The sequence below is a fragment of the Ranitomeya variabilis genome, chromosome 8 (genome assembly GCF_051348905.1).
Source record: "Ranitomeya variabilis isolate aRanVar5 chromosome 8, aRanVar5.hap1, whole genome shotgun sequence".
Classification (NCBI taxonomy): domain Eukaryota; kingdom Metazoa; phylum Chordata; class Amphibia; order Anura; family Dendrobatidae; genus Ranitomeya; species Ranitomeya variabilis.
Genome location: NC_135239.1, coordinates 205,969,393 through 205,987,052, shown reverse-complemented (window position 1 = coordinate 205,987,052; position 17,660 = coordinate 205,969,393). Strand labels below are relative to the sequence as shown.

At 46.7% G+C, this 17,660-nt stretch overlaps 1 long non-coding RNA gene across 1 annotated transcript in view; it reads right to left on the bottom strand.

Moving 5' to 3' along the window:
* Positions 1-10,413: 10,413 nt before the first annotated feature.
* The window catches only part of LOC143787607 (uncharacterized), a 175,275-nt gene continuing 168,028 nt past the window's right edge, over positions 10,414-17,660 (bottom strand). Inside the window, exon 5 of the long non-coding RNA XR_013218413.1 lies at positions 10,414-10,762. This is a non-coding gene — a long non-coding RNA (uncharacterized LOC143787607). The remainder of the gene's footprint in view (positions 10,763-17,660) is intronic.

Below are 17,660 nucleotides of genomic sequence, written 5' to 3'. Positions count from 1 at the left end.
GCAGGCCGGGATCCCCAGCCGGGATCCTCTCCGTAGCTTCCCGGCTTCCTCCCTCCATGCTGCTTGGTCGGCGTTCCGGAAGTGACGTCGGCGGTCGCGCGCGCGTCACTTCCGGTTTTCATATCACCCTGAAGCTGGCTCTTCCGGGTTCCGCCGGCGGCGGTGTCGGTGCAATGGCGTCCCACACGTGGATCCTGGAGGAGGAGGAGGGGAAATTCTACCGCTGGGACAGGTGCTAGGAGAGTTACTCCATAAAAGCCTGCTGAACCACCACTGAGGTAAGACTATAATCTCTTCAGTATGGACAGTTCTTTATGCCCTGCAACTGCAGAGCCCAGCACTGCCCCTGCTACTGTGAGTATGCAGGGTCTGGATCCGGGAGGTAGTTTTTATCTTAGGGGTAGCTCCTCATTCTTCTCTCCCTCTCTGTTTCAGGGAGAAAAATCTGCCCCTAGAGCTACTATTAGGAAGAAGTGTCCGGTCTGTTCTGCAAAACTCCCTCATACCTGGGATAAAAAACTCTGCCAGCCATGCACTGACAGGATAGTTAAAGCAGAGCAACCATCTCTTCTAGATGAGATACGCTCTCTTGTTAAACAGGAGGTACAATCTTCCTTAGCAGCCTTCACTCCTCCACCCCCACCTCCGCCGCCACATTCCCCAGCTAAGAAGAGGAAGATTCAGGTCATAGAGTCGGATTCGGATTCTGACCACTCTTTTTCTTCATCTGCTGGCTGGGAAGATCCAGCATCCCCTAGGGCTGAGGTCAGGAAATACCTCTTCTCTTCGGATTATATTGAGGACCTGGTGTCTGCTGTTCGTAACACCATGGGGCTTGAGGAGGAACCTGTACCTCAGTCCATACAGGATCATATGTTTGGTGGGCTTAAATCGGAGAAAAAGGCAGGGTTCCCCGTTCATGCTAATGTGCTTAATATGATTGAGCAAGAGTGGGATCTCCCTGAGAAGCGCCTTAATATGTCTTCCGAGATGAAACACAGATTTCCTCTAGAAGGCGACCTTGTTAAACTTGACATTCCCAAGGTGGATGTGCAGGTGGCCAGAGTCGCCAAAAGAACAGCACTCCCCTTTGAGGATGCGTCGCAGTTAAAAGACCCTATGGACAGGAAGATTGAGAGTCTCCTAAAGAAATCCTGGGAGTCATCTTCTTCTGTTCTCAAGGCTAATATTGCCTCTACATGTGTTGCGAGGACCCTTTCCTGCTGGCTGGAGAAGTTAGAATCACACATTTCTCAGGGTACCTCCAGAAGTGAGATGTTGGATTCCCTCCCTATCTTACATAAGGCTACTGGGTTTCTGGCGGATGCTTCTCTGGAATCCGTTAGAATTGCTGCCAGATCTTTAGTGCTCTCTAACTCTGCCAGAAGAGCCCTCTGGCTTAAATTATGGAGTGGTGACGTCACATCTAAGGCCAAGTTATGTGCCATCCCTTTTAAGGGAGACTATGTGTTTGGTCCAGCTTTAGACGACATTCTGGATAAAGCGACCGACAAGAAAAAGGCGCTCCCGGAGCAAAAACAACCAAGAAAACGGTTTTTTCGTGCCCCACTGTCTCAACCTTCTCAGCCGAGGGGTAAAGGCAAGACCGGCAGGTGGAGCTATGCTAAAGGCAGAGGGAAAAATATCTTCGTCCCGCAACAACAACAGCAGCAACAACAGTCATTTCAGCAAGATAAACAATGACTCCGACCCAGTGGGGGGAAGACTCTCAAATTTTGTGGATCAGTGGGAAAACATCACCAGCTCCCACTGGGTCCTCAATGTTATCAAGGAGGGCCTATTGATAGAGTTAACTTCTCCCCCCCCTCAGGGTCTAAAGGTTACCACCCCCTCAATGAGGGATCACAAACTGCTAACATTGGGTCTCAGAGACCTTTTAAGATCAAATGTGATCTCTCCAGTTCCACAATCAGAATGGGGTCAGGGACACTACTCCCGCTTATTCATGGTACCAAAGCCATCAGGGGAAGTACGTATCATCATAAATCTAAAAGGTCTGAATCAACATGTAAAATATCGAAGATTCAAGATGGAGTCTGTAAAATCAGCCATTCCTTTAATACATCAACACGCCTTTATGGCGACAATCGACCTGAAAGATGCGTATTTTCATATCCCTATTCACCCGAGACATACAAAATATCTCAGATTTGCGATTCAGGGGAATCATCAGGTGGAGCACTATCAGTTCGGAGTCCTCCCCTTCGGCATCTCATCAGCTCCGAGAGTGTTCTCCAAAGTGATGGCGGAAGTCGTGTCATTCATTCGGAGACAAGGGGTTTGTATAGTGCCGTATCTGGACGATCTGCTGATAGTGGCTCCCACCAAAATGACCCTGGTATCTCATGTATCAACCACATTAGAGATATTGAAGTCTCTGGGTTGGATACCGAACATAAAGAAATCCCAGCTTCAACCCTCAAGAACCAGAAGGTTTTTGGGAGTAATTCTGGACTCGGAAAAGCAGATGTCCTTCCTTCCAGAAGATCACAGACTACCATTAGTAGTAAAGGTCAAGAAATACAGGGAGATGAGATCTCCCACACTCCGGGAAGGAATGTCACTATTAGGCTCGATGACGGCCTGTATTCAGTCGGTGGCTTGGGCTCAAGCCCACTCAAGAATTCTCCAGACTCATTTGCTAAGCAATTGGGATGGTCATCCTGGCTCTTTAAACAAGAGGATTCACACTCCAGGTCGAGTGAAAGCATCCCTAACGTGGTGGATGAAGTCCGAAAACCTTCGCAGGGGTGTGAGTTGGATTCAATTCCCGTTAACCACGATCAAAACAGATGCCAGCAAGAGAGGCTGGGGAGCCATGGTAAATCATGTGCCTTATCAGGGTCTTTGGGACCCGTCAATCAGAGAGAGATCGTCAAACTTCCGAGAACTCAAGGCTGTGGAAGAAGCTCTCCTTGCAACAAATCATCAACTCTCTGGACAACATGTCCAGATATACTCGGACAACATGACCACGGTGGCTCACATCAGACATCAGGGCAGTACAAGATTCACCAGTCTAAAAAATATCTCTGCCCGAATCTTTGCCTGGGCCGAGAAACACCTACTGTCCCTGACGGCAACTCACCTAAAAGGTACTGCCAATTTTCAGGCAGATTATTTGAGCCGACAGGATATTCACCCAGGCGAATGGAGTCTGGATCGGCAAACTTTCAACTTACTGGTAAACAGATGGGGTCTCCCGGAGGTCGACCTCTTTGCTTCCCACCAGAACGCGAAAGTAGAAATATTTTTTTCCCTGGATACAAGAGGAAATCCCAGAGCAATAGACGCCTTGGTTCAAGATTGGCAATTTCATCTGGCATATGCTTTTCCGCCCATTCCGATTCTTGCAAAAGTGCTACGGAAGATTCGGATAGAAAAGACTCCAACTATTTTGGTTGCTCCATTTTGGCCCAAGAGAAGTTGTTTCAACCTTATTATTCTACTTCAGGTGGACGGACCGATAATGTTACCGATGAAGGCCAATCTCCTTTCCCAGGGCCCAGTTCTTCACTCGGATCCTCAGAGGTGGAATTTAGCGGCGTGGTTTCTGAAGCCAATGTACTAAGAGCAAAAGGGCTATCAAACCCTGTTATAGCTACTCTACAGAAATCCAGAAAACCGGTAACAAATGCTATTTATAATAAAATCTGGAAAAAATTTTCATCTTTTTGTCTGCCTAACCCTCCAGACCCTCTTAGGCCAGATATATTCTAAGATATTGGACTTTTTACAAAGAGGCCTAGAAATCGGTCTGAAACCCAGTACTCTGAAGGTCCAGGTCTCTGCGCTTAGCTCCATCTTTGATCAAGATCTAGCAGGACATCGCTGGATTAAAAGGTTCATGACCTCAGCAAACAGAATGAACCCTAGGAAGCAAGTTATAGTTCCTCCATGGGATCTTAATATTGTGCTTCAAGGCCTTACAGGTCCACCGTTCGAACCTTTGTCTACCTGTTCCCCACAGAATCTCGCCTACAAGACTATTTTCTTGGTAGCTATAACTTCAGCTAGAAGAGTGGGTGAATTACAGGCCTTATCAATAAGAGAACCTTATCTTCTGGTTAGAGAGGATTCAATAGTACTCCGTCTTGATCCTTCTTTCCTCCCAAAAGTGGTCTCTGAATTTCATCGTTCTCAAGAGATAGTGTTACCAACCTTTTGCAGTAATCCTGCAAACTCTGAGGAAAGAAAATTTAATACTCTTGATGTTAGACGTATCCTGCTACATTATTTGGATCAAACCAGTGCTCTTAGAGTTGATCACAACCTTTTTGTCCACTCTTCAGGACAAAATAAGGGGAAGAAGGTAGCCAAGAGTACCATCGCTACTTGGATTAAAAAAGCCATAACAGAAGCTTACCTTGCTCAAAATAAACTACCTCCAGTAGGAATCAAGGCCCATTCAACTAGATCTACGTCGGTCTCCTGGGCAGAGAGAGCAGGCGCAACTCCAGAGCAGATCTGCAGGGCAGCTACGTGGTCGTCACTCCATACCTTCTCCAAACATTATAGGTTGGATGTATTATCCAACAGAGATTTAGTCTTCGGCCGCAAGGTTCTTCAGGCCGTTGTCCCTCCCTAGTGCCAATTAGTTGGTATTCCTCCATATGCCGTCGTGGAAGGTGACTAGAGAAAATAGAATTATTCTTACCGTTAATTCGGTTTCTAGGAACCTTCCACGACGGCACTAATTTCCCACCCTCTATATATTTCCTGGATTAATTCTGGGACTCAGAAGGTAACCGGTGCTATGGTTTCAGTTATAAGTCACTGGTGAATGGGAGGTGGGAGGTGCTTTTAACCTCTCTTGTGTTTCCTGTTCCCCATTAGGGCAAAGAGACAACCTCCATATGCCGTCGTGGAAGGTTCCTAGAAACCGAATTAACGGTAAGAATAATTCTATTATCTCTATATACAGTACAGACCAAAAGTTTGGACACACCTTCTCATTTAAAGATTTTTCTGTATTTTCATGACTATGAAAATTGTAAATTCACACTGAAGGCAGCAAAACTATGAATTAACACATGTGGAATTATATACTTAACAAAAAAGTGTGAAACAACTGAAATTGTTTAATATATTAGGTTCTTCAAAATAGCCACTTTTTGCTTTGATTACTGCTTTGCATATTCTTGGCATTCTCTTGATGAGCTTCAAGAGGTAGTCACCGGGAATGGTCTTCCAACAATCTTGAAGGAGTTCCCAGAGATGCTTAGCACTTGTTGGCCCTTTTGCCTTCACTCTGCGGTCCAGCTCACCCCAAACCATCTCGATTGGGTTCAGGTCTGGTGACTGTGGAGGCCAGGTCATCTGGCATAGCACCCCATCACTCTCCTTCTTGGTCACATAGCCCTTACACAGTCCGGAGGTGTGTTTGGGGTCATTGTCCTTTTGAAAAATAAATGATGGTCCAACTAAACGCAAACCGGATGGAATAGCATGCCTCTCCACGATGCTGTGGTAGCCATGCTGGTTCAGTATGCCTTCAATTTTGAATAAATCCCCAACAGTGTCACCAGCAAAGCCCCCCCACACCATCACACCTCCTCCTCCATGCTTCACAGATGGGAGTCCATCCGTTCACCTTTTCTGCGTCGCCCAAAGACACGGTGGTTGGAACCAAAGATCTCAAATTTGGACTCCTCAGACCAAAGCACAGATTACCACTGGTCTAATGTCCATTCCTTGTGTTCTTTAGCCCAAACAAGTCTCTTCTGCTTGTTGCCTGTCCTTAGCAGTGGTTTCCTAGCAGCTATTTTACCATGAAGGCCTGCTGCACAAAGTCTCCTCTTAACAGTTGTTGTAGAGATGTGTCTGCTGCTAGAACTCTGTGTGGCATTGGCCTGGTCTCTAATCTGAGCTGCTGTTAACCTGCGATTTTTGAGGCTGGTGACTCAGAAGCAGACGTGACTCTTGGTCGTCCTTTCCTCATGTGAGCCACTTTCTTTGTAGCGCTTGATGGTTTTTGCCACTGCAGTAGGGGGACACTTTCAAAGTTTTCCCAATTTTTCAGAATGACTGACCTTCATTTCTTAAAGTAATGATGGCCACTAGGGTTGAGCGAAACGGATCGTTCATTTTCAAAAGTCACCGACTTTTGGCAAAGTCGGGTTTCGTGAAACCCGACCCGACTCCAGCGTGGGATCTGCCACGTGGTCGGCGATCTTGGCGCCAAAGTCGTGTTTTGTATGACGCCTTCCCCGCCATTTTTTTTTCCAGCCAATTAAGGAGTGTGGGCAGCGTGATGACATAGGTTCCGGCCTGGTTTCTGCGGCGTCATAGAGCCATATTACCGTTTGGGCTGCAGTGATTTCCGGAGTCAAACACAACATATGCTTTGCACGGAGGAGAGAGAGAGGGAGAGATTTAATAAATGTAAAAAATAATCAATCCACATTGACTTGCACTGGGTTTCGTGTTCCGGTCCGGAACCCGACTTTACAGTAGAATCGGCCGATTTCACGCGATCCGACTTTCGAGAAGGTCGGGTTTCACAAAACCCAACTCGATCCTAAAAAAGCAAAAGTCGCTCAACCCTAATGGCCACTAGTTTTTCTTTACTTAGCTGCTTTTTTCTTGCCATAATACAAATTCTAACAGTCTATTCAGTAGGACTATCAGCTGTGTATCCACCAGACTTCTGCACAACACAACTGATGGTCATAACCCCATTTAAAAGGCAAGAAATCCCACTTATTAAACCTGACAGGGCACACCCAGGGCCGGCTCCAGGTTTTTGAGGGCCCCGGGCGAAAGAGTCTCAGTGGGCCCCCCCTTTAACACATACCACGATTCATGATGCACAAATACAGCAGAGAAATATAGCTATAGTACAATGCCAGATTTCACTTCTTACATGAGTGATAGCTATTGAAAATTCTGCAGTGTATATATACAGGACATGAGGAGCGGTACTGTGCAGTGTATATATACAGGGGAGTAATGGTACTGTGCATGGTATATACAGGGGCGTGATGGTACTGTGCAGTGTATATATTACAGGGGCGTGATGGTACTGTGCACGGTATATATACAGGGGAGTGATGGTACTGTGCAGTGTATATATTACAGGGGAGTGATGGTACTGTGCACGGTATATATACAGGACACGAGGAGCGGTACTGTGCAGTGTATATATACAGGGCAGTGATTATATACAGGGGCGTGATGGTATTGTGCAGTGTATATATATTTCAACAGCCGCGCAGCCCAGGCCCCCAGCACCTGTCCTGTGTGTATGTATATATATATATATATATATATATATATATATATATATATATATATATACTGTCATACAGGCTGTATAGATACAGTATATACATATACAGGACAGGTGCTGGGGGCCTGGGTGGCTGCTGAAGTATATAGTATACAGTATATCAGCTGTGGCCGCCCCAGGTCACCCAGACTGTCAGAATACAGCGATACATCGCACTCACTCAGGGCGGTTAGGAGCTCCTCCGGAATCAGGCTGCCTGAATCTGATAAGTTCAGCAGTCAGTGAGTGCAGCCAGCGAGGGGCGGGCGGGAGAGCAGAGCAGGAGAACGTGCTCTCTCCGCCCACAAACAGTGTCACACTGGCTGCCTTCTTAACCCCTATGTGCCTGGCCCTGCACTGACAGTGAGAAGATGCTTGTGCCAGCACAAATTGAACGGCCAGATGGATCTCTGACAGCGTGAGTGGGCCCCCCGTCTCGCCAGGGCCCTGGCACTTGCCCGGGTGCCGACGCCGGCCCTGGGCCCACCTGTGAAGTGAAAACCATTCCCGGTGACTACCTCTTGAAGCTCATCAAGAGAATGCCAAGAATGTGCAAAGCAGTCATCAAAGCAAAAGGTGGCTACTTTGAAGAACCTAGAATATAAGACATAATTTCAGTTGTTTCACACTTTTTTGTTAAGGATATAATTCCACATGTGTTAATTCATAGTTTTGATGCCTTCAGTGTGAATGTACAATGTTCATAGTCATTAAAATACATAAAAATCTTTAAATGAGAAGGTGTGTCCAAACTTTTGGTCTGTACTGTGTATATATATTCTCTCAAAACAATAAAGGGAACACTCAATCTTAAATCTGAATGAATTAAATGTTCTCATTGAATACTTTGTTCTGTCCAAAGTTGAACGTGCTGACAACACAATCACACAAATCATCATTGGAAATCAAATTTATTAACCAATTGAGGCCTGGATTTGGAATCCCACTAAAAATCAAAGTGGAAAATCCAATTACAGGCTGATCCATTTTCAATGGAAATGCCTCAAGACAAGGAAATGATGCTCAGTATTGTGTGTGGCCTCCATGTGCCTGTATGACATCCCTACAACGCCTGGGCATGCTCCTGATGATGGTCTCCTGGACTAAAGCATCTGCCAACTCATGGACAGTCTGTGGTGCAACGTGACGTTGGTGGATGGTGCGAGACATGATGTCCCAGATGTGTTCAATCGGATTCAGATCTGGGGAACGGGCGGGCCAGTCCATAGCTTCAATGCCTTCATCTTGCAGGAACTGCTGTCACACTCCAGCCACATGAGGTCTGTCATTGTCCTGCATTAGGAGAAACCCAGGGTCAACCGCACCAGCATATGGTCTCACAAGGGGTCTGAGAATCTCATCTCGGTACCTAATGGCAGTCAGGCTACCTCTGCCGAGCACATGGAGGGCTGTGCGGCCCTCCAAAGAAATGCCACCCCACACCATTACTGACCCACTGCCAAACCGGTCATGCTGAAGGATGTTGCAGGCAGCAGATCGCTCTCCACGGCGTCTCCAGACTCTGTCACGTCGGTCACATGTGCTCAGTGTGAACCTGCTTTCATCTGTGAAGAGCACAGGATGCCAGTGGTGAATTTGCCAATCCTGGTGTTCTGTGGCAAATGCCAAGCGTCCTGCACAGTGTTGCGCTGTGAGCACAACCCCCATCTGTGGACGTCAAGCACTCAGACCATCCTCAATGGAGTTGGTTTCTAACCATTTGTGCAGACACATGCACATTTGTGGCCTGCTGGAGATCATTTTGCAGTGCTCTGGCAGTGTTTCTCCTTGCCTAAAAGGCTGATGTAGCGGTCCTGCTGCTGGGTTGTTGCCCTCCTATGGCTCCTCCACGTCTCCTGGTGTACTGGCCTGTCTCCTGGTAATGCCTCCAGCCTCTGGATACTACACTGACAGACACAGTAAACCTTGCCACAGCTCACATTGATGTGCCATCCTGGATGAGCTGCACTACCTGAGCCACTTGTGTAGGTTGTAAAGTCCGTCTCATGCTACCACGAGTGTGAAAGCACAATCAACATTCAACAGTGACCAAAACATCAGCCAGAAAGCTTTGGTACTGAGATGTGGTCTGTGGTCCCCACCTGCAGAACCACTACTTTATTGAGGGGGTCTTGATAATTGCCAATAATTTCCATCTGTTGTCTATTCCATTTGCACAACAGCATGTGAGACTGGTTGTCAATCAGTGATGCTTCCTAAGTGGACAGTTTGATTTCACAGAAGTTTGATTTACTTGGAGTTATACTCTGTTGTTTAAGTGTTCCCTTTATTCTTTTGAGCAGTATGTGTATATATGTATGCATAATATACATGATGGACATTTGGGGTTTTTCCAGTAACTTGCGATTTTTAATTTTAGTTGCTATGAGGATGTGCACAATCACTGTCTGGAACTTGTACAGAATTAGAGCAGGCGCTTCTGGCCATTGACCTGGATTTTTCTTAATTTTCATTGGGATGCCACTAATTTGAGACACCAAATGAGAGATTGCTTCCCAGAGCTGCTTTACTTTATGGCAATCCCACCAGACATGTGTCATATCTGCGTTGGCGTCTCCGCACCTCCAGCACCCATCTGGGACAATCTGTATGGTGTGAAGTACCACCTGTACAGCAGCTTTCTGGCCTTCTCCAGGTGGTTGGTGCACTTAGTGTGTCCCTATCATTGAGAAGGATGTCCACCATTGCCCGGAGTGATCCCGTATTTTGATCCCTCTCCCCTTTGTGGAGATACATGTCCAGACAGGGGAACATCTCCAGCATAAGGTTGACACAAAAAAAAGGGGGGGGGGGGAGAAAAGATGATCCAAAAGTACTAAAAATAGTGGAAACAATATCAACTTTATTTTACAAAATGTAGAAGGGAAATTTAAAACGACTGTGAAGCATACACATAGATAGTAAAACACTAAGGACAGGCAAGATCCAATAGGACAATGAATAAGGCAGTAAGGGTACTTTGGGTATGTACAGAGGCACAAAATAAGCGCTATTGTATAGTAAGTGTGTGGCATCAAAATAACATCATAGTGTGTATATATATATATATATATATATATATATATATATATATATATATATATATATATATCTCTATCATGTGCTGTACCACATAATGTAGATAACTTCCATCAAGAAAAAACATTAAAATCACATCTTACAATAGTCTAAATATCACAGATACATTGGAAGAAATATATATCTTTAGGACAATATAATATGTCATCAATACAAAATTATATACAATTACATATATGTCTGAAATGAGGACAACGGTGATGTTGCACCAACTTCATCTATGTGAGGTCGACATCATATACATATATATATATATAGGGACTCCATATATTGTCCCGAATAGTAGCACATTTGCACCGATGGTAGATGGTATCAGCATTCTGTCACATGGTGTGAAGCACTCGCACGACATAATAGATAAACAGTGATTACCTGTGATAAAGAATATATACGGTATAATTAAAAATAAATCTAAAAAAACATAAGATCAACAGTATATGCATCACCCACAGCAAAAAGTGACCATAAAAGCAGTAAATTTCACAAATGCACAATGAGATTATACATCCTAGAAAAGGGGCAAATGAAAGATTCTCATTTAGGCCTTGGGGACGGACTGTTTGTAGTGTCCATATCCACCTAGCTTCACACTGGGGGCAAGGTGTTGTGATAATTTCCCACCCCGGATGCTGATATCCAATGCATCTATACCCCTCACACATAGCAAATTGCTATTGCATTGGTGGAAGGCCTTGAAATGGCGTGGTATAGTTTTTAATGTGGATGTGTCCGTGTGGCCTGCTCCAGCATATGGTTGTAGCTTACGGACAGCACTCCTATCTGCCGTGCTGGGGTGAGGAGCATTGTAAATAGTTTGGAAGGTTGTGAGAATATTATTTCTTTATTTCATGTAGAAAATGTCTTATTTGTAGATATTTATAATGATCTTTATGTGGAACGAGGTATTTCTCTCTGATTATAGAGAAGGACAATATTCCTTCCTCATACATGTCCCCAATCAGTAGGATTCCCAGAGATTTCCAGTTTTGGATCTGGAGGTCCAGAATTCACGGCTCCAAAGTCTTTATGGGGGGCTATAGAGAGCGCCAATTTAATAGCATGCAGTGTATTGATAAGTATGCTCCACACTCCCAGTGCTGCTTCCACGGTTGGTGACAGACACAACTTCCCATATCTGCCCTAGTTAGACCCGGCAATGATATGTGAATAGAAAAACGATGCAACGTTGGGGATTTTATGACATGTTTTTCTATTTCTATCCAATGTCTGTCATCCTTATCATTCCACATCAATCTTAGTTGTTTGAATATGGCTGCTCTATAGGATCTCACCACTGAGGGGCAGCCCAGTCCTCCCTCTGTTATTGGGATGTATAATATGGCTGCTCTATAGTATCTCACCACTGAGGAGCAGCCCAGTCCTCCTTCTGTTATTGGGATGTATAATATGGCTGCTCTATAGTATCTCACCACTGAGGGGCAGCCCAGTCCTCCCTCTGTTATTGGGATGTATAATATGGCTGCTCTATAGTATCTCACCACTGAGGGGCAGCCCAGTCCTCCTTCTGTTATTGGGATGTATAATATGGCTGCTCTATAGTATCTCACCACTGAGGGGCAGCCCAGTCCTCCCTCTGTTATTGGGATGTATAATATGGCTGCTCTATAGTATCTCACCACTGAGGGGCAGCCCAGTCCTCCTTCTGTTATTGGGATGTATAATATGGCCGCTCTATAGTATCTCACCACTGAGGGGCAGCCCAGTCCTCCTGCTGTTATTGGGATGTATAATATGGCTGCTCTATAGTATCTCACCACTGAGGGGCAGCCCAGTCCTCCTTCTGTTATTGGGATGTATAATATGGCCGCTCTATAGTATCTCACCACTGAGGGGCAGCCCAGTCCTCCTGCTGTTATTGGGATGTATAATATGGCTGCTCTATAGTATCCCACCACTGAGGGGCAGCCCAGTCCTCCTTCTGTTATTGGGATGTATAATATGGCTGCTCTATAGTATCTCACCACTGAGGGGCAGCCCAGTCCTCCTTCTGTTATTGGGATGTATAATATGGCTGCTCTATAGTATCTCACCACTGAGGGGCTGCCCAGTCCTCCCTCTGTTATTGGGATGTATAATATGGCTGCTCTATAGTATCTCACCACTGAGGGGCAGCCCAGTCCTCCTTCTGTTATTGGGATGTATAATATGGCCGCTCTATAGTATCTCACCACTGAGGGGCAGCCCAGTCCTCCTTATATTGAGATGTATAATATGGCTGCTCTATAGTATCTCACCACTGAGGGGAAGCCCAGTCCTCCTTCTGTTATTGGGATGTATAATATGGCTGCTCTATAGTATCTCACCACTGAGGGGCAGCCCAGTCCTCCTTCTGTTATTGGGATGTATAATATGGCTGCTCTATAGTATCTCACCACTGAGGGGCAGCCCAGTCCTCCTTCTGTTATTGGGATGTATAATATGGCTGCTCTATAGTATCTCACCACTGAGGGGCAGCCCAGTCCTCCTTCTGTTATTGGGATGTATAATATGGCTGCTCTATAGTATCTCACCACTGAGGAGCAGCCCAGTCCTCCTTCTGTTATTGGGATGTATAATATGGCTGCTCTATAGTATCTCACCACTGAGGGGCAGCCCAGTCCTCCTGCTGTTATTGGGATGTATAATATGGCTGCTCTATAGTATCTCACCACTGAGAGGCAGCCCAGTCCTCCTTCTGTTATTGGGATGTATAATATGGCCGCTCTATAGTATCTCACCACTGAGGGGCAGCCCAGTCCTCCTTCTGTTATTGGGATGTATAATATGGCTGCTCTATAGTATCTCACCACTGAGGGGCAGCCCAGTCCTCCTTATATTGAGATGTATAATATGGCTGCTCTATAGTATCTCACCACTGAGGGGAAGCCCAGTCCTCCTTCTGTTATTGGGATGTATAATATGGCTGCTCTATAGTATCTCACCACTGAGGGGCAGCCCAGTCCTCCTTCTGTTATTGGGATGTATAATATGGCTGCTCAATAGTATCTCACCACTGAGGGGCAGCCCAGTCCTCCTTCTGTTATTGGGATGTATAATATGGCTGCTCTATAGTATCTCACCACTGAGGGGCAGCCCAGTCCTCCTTCTGTTATTGGGATGTATAATATGGCTGCTCTATAGTATCTCACCACTGAGGAGCAGCCCAGTCCTCCTTCTGTTATTGGGATGTATAATATGGCTGCTCTATAGTATCTCACCACTGAGGGGCAGCCCAGTCCTCCTGCTGTTATTGGGATGTATAATATGGCTGCTCTATAGTATCTCACCACTGAGGGGCAGCCCAGTCCTCCCTCTGTTATTAGGATGTATAATATGGCTGCTCTATAGTATCTCACCACTGAGGGGCAGCCCAGTCCTCCCTCTGTTATTAGGATGTATAATATGGCTGCTCTATAGTACCTCACCACTGAGGAGCAGCCCAGTCCTCCCTCTGTTATTGGGATGTATAATATGGCTGCTCTATAGTATCCCACCACTGAGGGGCAGCCCAGTACTCCTTCTGTTATTGGGATGTATAATATGGCTGCTCTATAGTATCCCACCACTGAGGGGCAGCCCAGTCCTCCTTCTGTTATTGGGATGTATAATATGGCTGCTCTATAGTATCTCACCACTGAGGGGCAGCCCAGTCCTCCCTCTGTTATTGGGATGTATAATATGTCTGCTCTATAGTATCTCACCACTGAGGAGCAGCCCAGTCCTCCTTCTGTTATTGGGATGTATAATATGTCTGCTCTATAGTATCTCACCACTGAGGAGCAGCCCAGTCCTCCCTCTGTTATTGGGATGTATAATATGTCTGCTCTATAGTATCTCACCACTGAGGAGCAGCCCAGTCCTCCTTCTGTTATTGGGATGTATAATATGTCTGCTCTATAGTATCTCACCACTGAGGAGCAGCCCAGTCCTCCTGCTGTTATTGGGATGTATAATATGGCTGCTCTATAGTATCCCACCACTGAGGGGCAGCCCAGTCCTCCTTCTGTTATTGGGATGTATAATATGGCTGCTCTATAGTATCTCACCACTGAGGGGCAGCCCAGTCCTCCCTCTGTTATTGGGATGTATAATATGGCTGCTCTATAGTATCTCACCACTGAGGAGCAGCCCAGTCCTCCTTCTGTTATTAGGATGTATAATATGGCTGCTCTATAGTATCTCACCACTGAGGAGCAGCCCAGTCCTCCTTCTGTTATTGGGATGTATAATATGGCTGCTCTATAGTATCCCACCACTGAGGGGCAGCCCAGTCCTCCTTCTGTTATTGGGATGTATAATATGGCTGCTCTATAGTATCTCACCACTGAGGGGCAGCCCAGTCCTCCCTCTGTTATTGGGATGTATAATATGGCTGCTCTATAGTATCTCACCACTGAGGAGCAGCCCAGTCCTCCTTCTGTTATTAGGATGTATAATATGGCTGCTCTATAGTATCTCACCACTGAGGAGCAGCCCAGTCCTCCTTCTGTTATTGGGATGTATAATATGGCCGCTCTATAGTATCTCACCACTGAGGAGCAGCCCAGTCCTCCTTCTGTTATTAGGATGTATAATATGGCTGCTCTATAGTATCTCACCACTGAGGAGCAGCCCAGTCCTCCTTCTGTTATTGGGATGTATAATATGGCCGCTCTATAGTATCTCACCACTGAGGGGCAGCCCAGTCCTCCTCCTGTTATTGGGATGTATAATATGGCTGCTCTATAGTATCCCACCACTGAGGGGCAGCCCAGTCCTCCTTCTGTTATTGGGATGTATAATATGGCCGCTCTATAGTATCTCACCACTGAGAGGCAGCCCAGTCCTCCTTCTGTTATTGGGATGTATAATATGGCTGCTCTATAGTATCTCACCACTGAGGGGCAGCCCAGTCCTCCTTCTGTTATTGGGATGTATAATATGTCTGCTCTATAGTATCTCACCACTGAGAGGCAGCCCAGTCCTCCTTCTGTTATTGGGATGTATAATATGTCTGCTCTATAGTATCTCACCACTGAGGAGCAGCCCAGTCCTCCTTCTGTTATTGGGATGTATAATATGGCTGCTCTATAGTATCCCACCACTGAGGGGCAGCCCAGTCCTCCTTCTGTTATTGGGATGTATAATATGGCTGCTCTATAGTATCTCACCACTGAGGGGCAGCCCAGTCCTCCCTCTGTTATTGGGATGTATAATATGGCTGCTCTATAGTATCTCACCACTGAGGAGCAGCCCAGTCCTCCTTCTGTTATTAGGATGTATAATATGGCTGCTCTATAGTATCTCACCACTGAGGAGCAGCCCAGTCCTCCTTCTGTTATTGGGATGTATAATATGGCCGCTCTATAGTATCTCACCACTGAGGAGCAGCCCAGTCCTCCTTCTGTTATTAGGATGTATAATATGGCTGCTCTATAGTATCTCACCACTGAGGAGCAGCCCAGTCCTCCTTCTGTTATTGGGATGTATAATATGGCCGCTCTATAGTATCTCACCACTGAGGGGCAGCCCAGTCCTCCTCCTGTTATTGGGATGTATAATATGGCTGCTCTATAGTATCCCACCACTGAGGGGCAGCCCAGTCCTCCTTCTGTTATTGGGATGTATAATATGGCCGCTCTATAGTATCTCACCACTGAGAGGCAGCCCAGTCCTCCTTCTGTTATTGGGATGTATAATATGGCTGCTCTATAGTATCTCACCACTGAGGGGCAGCCCAGTCCTCCCTCTGTTATTGGTATGTATAATATGGCCGCTCTATAGGATCTCACCACTGAGGGGCAGCCCAGTCCTCCCTCTGTTATTGGGATGTATAATATGGCTGCTCTATAGTATCTCACCACTGAGGGGCAGCCCAGTCCTCCCTCTGTTATTGGGATGTATAATATGGCTGCTCTATAGTATCTCACCACTGAGGGGCAGCCCAGTCCTCCCTCTGTTATTGGGATGTATAGTATGGCCGCTCTATAGTATCTCACCACTGAGGGGCAGCCCAGTCCTCCCTCTGTTATTGGGATGTATAATATGGCTGCTCTAAAGTATCTCACCACTGAGAGGCAGCCCTGTCCTTCTGTTATTAGGATGTATAATATGGCCGCTCTATAGTATCTCACCACTGAGGGGCAGCCCAGTCCTCCCTCTGTTATTGGGATGTATAATATGGCTGCTCTATAGTATCTCACCACTGAGGGGCAGCCCAGTCCTCCCTCTGTTATTGGGATGTATAATATGGCTGCTCTATAGTATCTCACCACTGAGAGGCAGCCCTGTCCTTCTGTTATTAGGATGTATAATATGGCTGCTCTATAGTATCTCACCACTGAGGGGCAGCCCAGTCCTCCCTCTGTTATTGGGATGTATAATATGGCTGCTCTATAGTATCTCACCACTGAGGGGCTGCCCAGTCCTCCCTCTGTTATTAGGATGTATAATATGGCTGCTCTATAGGATCTCACCACTGAGGGGCAGCCCAGTCCTCCTTCTGTTATTGGTATGTATAATATGGCCGCTCTATAGTATCTCACCACTGAGGAGCAGCCCAGTCCTCCTTCTGTTATTGGGATGTATAATATGGCTGCTCTATAGTATCTCACCACTGAGGGGCAGCCCAGTCCTCCTTCTGTTATTGGGATGTATAATATGGCCGCTCTATAGTATCTCACCACTGCGGGGCAGCCCAGTCCTCCCTCTGTTATTGGGATGTATAATATGGCTGCTCTATAGTATCCCACCACCAGGGCCGGCGTTAGGGGCAGGCAGACTAGGCAGCTGCCTGGGGCCCCTGCTGCCCTAGGGGCCCCCAGCCAGGGGCAGACATACTGTTGATGGCACTGCTCCAGGGCCCAGAGGTGGAGGGGGGCCCCTGCAGGTAGGCCCGGTATCATGCAGGGTCGGGCCCCTTTCACTCCCTCCTGTAATCATGGAACACCGGGTGCCGGGGAAGAGAGCGGGGCGCGAAGTGCAGGAGAACAAAAAGGGGGCGTGTCATGCAGGGAGAGACGCTGGCCAATGAACGCTTTCCTTACCTCACAGTGACCAGACTGAGGAGAGCGCTCACTGGCTGCCGTCTGTCCTCCTGCATGGAGCGTCCCAATGGTGAGTGCTCGCCTACAGTCAGGGGCCCCGGCTGCACAGCACATAGGGACATCAGTGGAGGAAGAGCAGGACTTACAGGGGGTCTTCTGCTCCCTCCACTGTTCTGTTCAGAGCAGGCTGCAGCGTCTCCTCACAGAGCAGAGATGGGGGAGGAGCGCACTGCAGGGGCAGCACG